This window comes from Carassius carassius, chromosome 33 (assembly GCF_963082965.1).
Source record: "Carassius carassius chromosome 33, fCarCar2.1, whole genome shotgun sequence".
NCBI classification, from domain to species: domain Eukaryota; kingdom Metazoa; phylum Chordata; class Actinopteri; order Cypriniformes; family Cyprinidae; genus Carassius; species Carassius carassius.
The window spans coordinates 10,313,036-10,321,683 of NC_081787.1; the positions used below are offsets into that span (position 1 = coordinate 10,313,036).

Here is an 8,648-nt window from a genome sequence, read left to right on the forward strand (position 1 = left end):
AAATAATAATAATAACAATAATAATAATAATAAATAGGAGCATACAATATTAAAAGTTTAGTTTTTTAAGCTTTTATGAAAAACTGCTGAGAATAAATACATTAATTTTCAAAATTATATTTCTCAGTGAAAAACTAAATTTTATTCTAAATAATTAAAACTCCATGTGTTATTTCAGGTTTCACTGTTTTTCTGAATCATTTAAAAGTTACACTCTTCAATAAAAAACAAATTCAACAGAATTAACTTTTTGTCAGTATCTGTTTTTGTTGTTGTTGTTGTTTCTGCAAACTTTGTGTTACAACCACAACGTATTTTAATTATAAATAAAGGCCTGTACAATATCTCAAAATAAATAAGAGATACTGTTTTGCAGAAGCAATATGAAAGGAATGTAAATCCTGTCATTTACTCACCCTCATGTCGCTCCAAACTCATAAGACTTTTTCATCCGTGAAACAAAAGTATGAGGGATGAGAGGATGGTGATTGTAACTGTAAAGCTCCAAAAAGCACATAAAAAATACCATAACTGTAGTCCATTTGATTTGTGGGCTATATTCCAAGTCATTCAATTGCTTTGCTTAAAAAAAGACATAAAAAAATAAATAAATAAAATTGACCAAATTTAATTGGCTGAAAACTGGTTTTATAGCTTTTTAGAGTAGTTTCTCTTAGCCACTCTGCTCTCCTTTGTCGGTGTGTTTTTGGCCTTTTTATACAAGAATCTGTCCCCATCCTGTGAGCATCTTCTTTAGCCTGACAGAGTCTGAGTTTTGCAGTGAACCACAGTTTGTCGTTATTATAAGTAAAAATTAGTCCTGGTAGGAATGCACATATCCTCATAGAAAGTCATGTATGATGTTACAGTGTATGTGACCTCGTACAGATTGTTGGCAGCAACTTCAAGAACACTCCAATCAGTGCAGTCGAAGCAGGCTTGTAAATCCTGCTTTGCTTCATTAGTCCATCTTTTTACAGATGGGGTGCATTTCCTGTACAACAACGTAACTCACTGATTAAGCACCATAGTTTGATGCATTATTGTGGAAACTAACTAGCCAGTCATGACTGTGACCAAGAGCATAATTTATTTAAGAACATATGTCTTACTAACAATAAACTATGCCTCTAACCCTGGGTCGAGAGCTGTGGTTCCACGTAAGTTTGTGATGCTGTTTGTTTGAAATATGGTTTCAGGAAACAGAATTGTTGAACTATGTTGGTAATGATAGAACTTGTGACCATAGTTGGCTAACAATGCTTTTGTGAAATGCACCCCTGAAAAGCTGGAAGTCCTTATCTACCCAGGAGAGCAGAAGAAGTTCATTCGTTTTGTTGGGTAGAGAGTGGAGACTCACCAGATGGAGTTTCATTTCCCTGGCAGAGTTTGAGGAGCACACTGATTTGCTTGTGTATCTCAAAGCGCTTGAACAGCACACCCTCTCCGCCAACTACAATGTCCAGTAGTAAAACATTAGAATAGTCAAAATGGTGAAATATTGGGTGGTGTGTACAGACAAATTATTCAGCAATTCATCACTGCTGAAATTGATTGTAGAAATATAACTAAAAACACCACAAACTAACAAAAACATTGAAGCAACTGTGGAGCTCTGCATCAAGGTGGCCATCCGTGGTGCCATCTTGTAGAGTAATCTTCAAAATTATGCAAATATATGTGTGTGTGAATATGTGATGCGATCTGGGAAAACCCGTCAGATGTCACGCTGGGACATATTCAGGAAATTCAAAAAAATTAGGTATGTACATTTTTGGTCAATTAGGGCTTAATTCAAGTACTATCTTGTCTATCATCTCTGAAAATATCTTGGCAAAATTCACTTGATTATTGCAGGAAAAAAAAAAGGAGGAGTCAATGACAGGTGCGCTGCGCTCGCTTTTCTAACTACAAGGTACACTATTCGTGCTATCCGAACATACAAGGTGTGATCAAAAGTTTAGAGACTATTCTCATCATGATAAACAACAGAAAATTGTCCTCTTCAGGGTCTGTTTGTGTAATGATGCAGTATAGCGCTCCTGACAGACAGCGGTCGTTAAGTAGAAGTGAAAGTGAAACCCTTCTCACTTTAGACCCGTTTTTCTCAAAATTCCATTCCGGCAAAGCATAGCTATCAGCCAAATTCAGATAGCCAAAACTTTAGTTACGTTCAAAAGGGAAAAATTTACACAGTTTTCATATGGTATAAAAAGGTAATATTTCACCATGTGTTGGGTTTTCCTAGATCGCATATATATATATATATATATATATATATATATATATATATATTCTCTGGGATCCCAAACATAAAAAGTGAGCCAGTTGGCATTTTCCTTATTTCCTAATGATAATTAAAATAATAAAAGTCTCAATATGACACGATGCTTGTTGCACTACAAAGTATCTGTAAAACAGATCCACATGTAGTGCAATAGTTCAAAATTGCATTGCCTGGTTCTTTCCTACAGTGCATGAATGGCAATTTTATGGTCAGAGGATGATGAGTAACAATGTCTCAGTTCATTAAGGGATTACTCTTGCTTTGCTCAGTTTATCATTCTTCCTCTGTCCTATATTGGGGCAAGGACTTGTGTGGGGATTTGTTAAACTCCGCAGTAGGACAGGACACTAGATAGAGCCCAACTAAGCATCTTTGGAAAGGAAACTAAAGTAGAAAAGAAAGAAGGAAAGTAGGAAGAAAAAAAGTTGAGACAGAGGGCTTGTCTAATCCCGCAGGCAGATTTAAGCACAAAGAGGAAACTAGAACAGACACAATGGTGAAAAGAGAGAGAATAGAAGAATCTTGTGCTATAGGCTTCCACAAAGCATTTCTCTCCATACCTTCTCTCTGTGTTCACTTTTTTCATATTTTACACCACACCCTCTAACTTTTGCTCTCGCACTTGCTTTCTTTCTGTCTCATTTCTTTTTATTCTGATAAACTTGCTTGCTTTCAGCTCTCTCCGTATGTCAGGAAGTGAGAATCTAAGTGCTCTGTGTTCCAAGCATCTACATGTCTCCCAGGCTGAGTGACATTAATGGTCTCTTTCTCTTTTTCCTTCCTTGACATGCCGCAATGGTTGGCAAGCAAAGCAGCAGCCCATCTGGAGAATGAGAAAAGGGACATGGGAGGCGGGGCATATCAGAGGTAAAAGTGCTGGAGGTTCATATGCCATTCCCTCAGTACTTGGATCTGGGCTTAATGAATCACACTGCCTCTTATAGCGGTATAGCTTCAAATGATGAGTTCTAGCAATGGGAGTTCTCCAAGGCTCCTGCCACATTCCAGCAATCCCGGGGACCGCCTTGGTGACACAAGTGGCCCCGGCACTGCCTGCAGGAGGACGCCTGGGCTTTAATGCAGCTCAGACCATGAGTATGACAGGAGGGAGAGGAGGAGGAGGCTGTTTGACAAAGCTTGGTTTGCCTCCAGCGCTCATTACCACAAACATTAACGCCTAATGGACAGCATAAGGAAATGAAAACACATTACACATACGTGTTTTGTTCAAATGCTGTCATTTTGTATTTGATTTTAAAGTCCCGTAAGAGTACACTGTAAAAGCAAACACTTTTCTAGTCTTTTAGTACATTGTTCCTCACTAGCATTGCTAAATATTGAAACAAACATTCAAATGCCCCTCCCAGTTGACAGATTGTTTACAGCTTGCAAACAGCATCTGTGCACACTTGTGAATTAGAATTCCTCTTTTGTCGCCTTCCATTTTGGTCATATTTTCTGTATCCAATGGAGCTTATTAATGCAAAACATGATGGTTGCTCAACAAATGATGAGCCCTGACACCAGAGCTGTGCAGGACACTTCCAATTTTTTTCTCCATCCAAAAAATGTGCAGAATATCAACCTTGTTGAATCTTTGCCATCAAATTAAGCAGAGACAAATAAAGGAAAAAACATGGCAGAGTTCCAAACCTTGTAGGAAAAGTCTCTTACTTTTTTACATAGGATTTCTGTCATCGTGCTAATTCATTTTTAAAATGCATAGGACATTTCTTAATAAATTGCCATCTTTTCATGGCAAGTTAGTACAGTGCACCTGTAGGCCAAAATGGCAACATCCAATCAAAGCAAAGGAATGTTAAAACAACTGAACAGTTTATTATTATTTTTCCCAAAGTTGTTATTTTATCCCTATAAATGGGGATATGAAAATGTATTGCATAACAGGAGAATTATTTTGTTCCGTTTCATTTAGCTTTTGTAAAAATAGCTATTAATCTCTGTATTATCTGTGTTTTAGTGTGTTTAGTTTCATAATATGTCTGTGTGAGAATGAGTGAGTGCATTCAGTGTCAAAAAGCCATTTTTTAAAGCTGATATATGTGTGTGTGTGTGTGTGTGTGTGTGTGTGTGTGTGTGTGTGTGTGTGTGTGTGTGTGTGTGTGTGTGTGTGTGTGTGTGTGTGTGTGTGTGTGTGTGTGTGTGTGTGTGTGTGTGTGTATAATGTATATCTTCATTAAACACAAAGAAATAACCTCCGACTTTAAAAAGAGATATGTAATCAGGCAATTGGGGTGTATGCAGTTCATAAAACAGCGCTATGAAGCCGATGAAAGTAATAAAACAGTATACAACTGAATGAGGTGGGAACTAAAGCCTTTTAACAGCACTCAGTGAATGATGCATTCAGTGCATTTCTACTTGATTTAAAACAGACTTGTCCACAACAACCTTGGGCTTTTGTTGAACAGCATACATTAGAAGGTACCTAATTGGATCAGATAATTTAAGAGTGACATAACAGCCTTTCCATAATCTCTTCAAATGTGAAGAAGGAAAAGAAGAAATAGTTTAATTTTCCTACATGAGGAGAAATACAGCCTATAGATCCTTGAACAATATTGAAATCTTTGCTCGTTTCATCCTGCCTGCATCTGGAAGTCTGGGGCTCCCTCTTCTTCTGTCAATCTATCTCAGCTCGATCAGTGGAGGGAGGCATTTATGAATACATCTCAGGTTAGGATGGGAGGGGCAAGGGGCACCAAAACCAGGCAGATTTCCCTTGTGAGATTAATGGCATGGTGAATCATAGCTGGTTTCGTCGCGGGGCGACAGGCTGGCATTCCCCAGCTCATTTAAAAGCGGTAGAATCCCAAGCAGCATTGACGGCGTGTATCTGCAACCCAAGCACGGCACTGACAGCTGCATTAGGAACTGTCACACTCACTTCTCTTTAAAAAGTATTTTCCTACACCTCCTTTTTCCTCCTTTTTTTTGTCTATCCAAAACGACCCTCTATTTTATGACCAAATCATTTTTCTTTCACCATCTTCCTATAAATTTCTTAAATGTGCCAATTTAATTTCTGTTTTAAATCTCAGATTCTTGCCTTTCTTCTATTTTGTTTCCCTCCATTTTCCTTTTTCTCTATTTCATTTATTTGTAATGGCATATTCATAGAGTGATTTCCAAATTACATTTTTGTGCCATTGAATGCCACTACAGGGAAAGGCCAATATATAATATATTACAGTTTTTGTGATTCAAGTAAAAATGTAATATATATATTTACATTAATTCATTTAGCTAACGCTTTTATCCAAAGTGACTTACAATTGCTATATATATGTCAGAGGTCGCACGCCTCTGGAGCAACGAGGGGGTTAAGTGTCTTGCTCAGGGACAGATTGGTGTCTCACAGTGGATTCGAACCCGGGTCTCTAACACCAAAGGCATGTGTCTTATCCACTGCGCCAACACCACCGCCAACACCACCATATATAATTATGTTATATTATTATGTTATTTATTTTTTATCAAATTAATGAAGCCTTGGTGAGTACAAGAGTTTTTATTTTTATTTATTTATTTATTTATTTATTTATTTATTTAAACACTGAAAAATCCTCCAAACACCAAATGTGTGTATATATATATATATATATATATATAAACATTGATGCCAATGTTTTTGGCACTGCAATCTTAACAACTTCAAGCACAGGTTATAATGCTGCATTTTCAAGATAAAATTTGGATTCAAAATAACAGCCCTGTTGCCTTTAATATACCAGTTTTGTTCTGCCTTTCGAATTCATGGGGCATAAAGATGCTCACATTTGAAAATAATTAGCATCATAGCTGAAGTTTAGATCAGGTCCTTCCTCGCTGCATTAATACATTTATGATGGATAAATACCAGCAAATGAGCTTCGATCAGGACTTAACTTGAAAGTATCACTAAACAAACAAAACTGCAGGAGATTTCTTTTGCAACAGAGCCAGAAAACTTCAGGTAGGAGTGGTGGGAGAGAGAAGTTGTCGGACATTTGCATGGCCTCTATCTGACTAAACAACTCTCCAAGTCTTATCTGCATCAGCACCATTTTCCAAGCCTGAGGAAATGTGCCTCCCTTTGAGAGATGAGAGATGTGGCAGGCTCCATTAAAATGAGTCTGAGTTGCTAGGCTGTCTATCCCCCTGTGTCTTTATGTCTCTCTAATGTGCCTCAGACCCTCTGCGCATCTCTCTCTTCTCTGTCTTTTAATTGTCTCTTTATCACCTGCGCACTCAATAGCTTTAAGTTCTCTTTTCATTTTCCTCGTTTATTTCGCGTCTTCGCTCTCATCTTTTCACCAGCCCTTCTAACGCTTGTTCCTTATACCTCCCCCTCTCTTTCTCTCCCTCTCTCTGATTCATAGCCACAGGCCCCTCTTAAGAGTTTTCGCTCATTTTGCTGTGCAGGTGTGCATTTACGATATCCAAATGTTTCACTCACTCCTTTTGCGAAACATAAGAAACAAGCTTGTTAGGGCTCTCTGCCAAAGTTGCGCTCCTCTCCCTCTGCTCTGCCTTTCAGTCAGTATCCAAACCTTTCCAGAGCTTTGGCTTCCAACCACTCTCTGCACTGCCGCTGATTGACAGGTAATATGTTCACTGAAATAAGGTTTTATTCTCCCTGTCAGGATTTTCTTTATGATGTACTGTTGGGCTTGTGAGCTAAACTTGTAATTAGTTCACCCCACATGTATGCAAGAGGTCATCTAAAGTGTTTCTGTCCATTATGGGGTTTCCTAAAAGCATCAGTAGTCATGATCAGTATGAGGTTTAACAACTGGAAGTAGCAATGTTACTAAAATTACTACTGTACATTTTTCAGTGGCTGAAAATACAGTCTAGCCATGTAGCTTGACAAAATACTACTACATGTGCTACATCAATTTTTTGTTAAGTTGTGCTGCACAATACATGCAGCCAAACGGAATGAGAAAATAATAAAATATTTTTGGTTTAACTGCCCTCTGTCATAATTTATGCAGCACTGGGAACATCTGATTCATTCTGGTGAATTTCTTAATTCTGATAGTTCATGTTAATGAACCAATATACAATTTGAACAGTCTCCACACAGCTAAACTGCTGCTGATGTTTTTGGCGCAGTTATAAAAAATATTCTGCATTTTATTTGTGTAGTTTGTAAAAAAAAATATCTGTTCAAGTTGCATTACCATTTAAAAGTGTAAGGTTGATTAGATTTTAAGATATTTTTGAAAGAAGTATCTTATGTTCACCAAGGCTGCATCTATTTGCTCAAAAATACTGTAATAATGCAAAATATTATTACACTTTAAATACGTTTTTTAAGCATTACTGCTAGGCAATAGTAACTTGCAGTAAATGAGTCAGCTAACAGATTCATTAAATGATTCACTCGACTGACTCAAACATACAATCACTTGTGAGTTTGAGAGTTTCAAGGTACAAAAAGGTACCTCTTCCAAACTTTTTTCTTTTGTTTTGTTTTGTTTTCAGGGTTTTAATAAAAACATATCAGCATCCTCCTTATTAGGGGTTAAACAGTGACTACTAACCTTAAAAACAGTAGTTTGTAGTTTCATTTGATGAGCAAAGCAGTCTTCAAAATGGCCTCTTTATTGTGAAGTAGTAAGCCCTGTATCTTAAGTGCAATTTAATTCCAGACTGATTGTTTTCTAAACATTGCTGTCATTACAATACTCAGCCAGTCTTCTTCTCTCTCTCTGCCTCTTTCTCTGTTCCTTTCAGTTCCAAATAAAGAGACTGTCTCTTTTGTTACAGGGTGCTACAATTCATTACTGCGAACAGCTGCACACATGCACCGAAGCAATTAAAACAATGAGACGCTTTCCTTGAGAAGATTTCATCAGTGTGAAGCGACACATGAAGGTTACTACATTTAGGCAAGCAATGTCTGTGCAGACAGATTTTCATGAAGAAATAAAAGGCTTTTTGTTCCTGTTCTGTAATTGTTGGCCTTTCATTGCACTGCTCAGACACTTTATATCCTTCTTTTAGATGGATGCCTTTCAGCAAGCACATTCTGTCACCGTTAATAAAAGAAATGATTAGGAATCACGTTTGAGAGTTACAAAAAGGATTTTTAAAACTGATTCGTTATGGTCACCTCTTAAAATAGTTTAGGTATTATCACTAATTGTAGTTGTTATGCCAGCTACATGTAAATTGTGACTATTTCATACACTCTTCTTGCCTGTGGGGTATCTAATTTGTCCTTTGTTAAAATAATGACTGAGTTATCTCTCTTGTTTTTTTTTTTTTGTTTTTTTTTTTTTGTTTGTTTTTTTAGACTTTTGCACTAGGCAAACAACTAATCACTGTCCACCTTTTTAGCCAACATTTA

General features: G+C 37.2%; 1 long non-coding RNA gene across 1 annotated transcript in view; it reads left to right on the plus strand.

The window, feature by feature from the left end:
- LOC132114226 (uncharacterized) overlaps positions 1-8,244 on the plus strand; it is a 44,408-nt gene extending 36,164 nt beyond the window's left edge. Inside the window, exon 3 of the long non-coding RNA XR_009425265.1 lies at positions 8,066-8,244. This is a non-coding gene — a long non-coding RNA (uncharacterized LOC132114226). The remainder of the gene's footprint in view (positions 1-8,065) is intronic.
- The last annotated feature ends 404 nt before the right edge of the window (positions 8,245-8,648 follow it).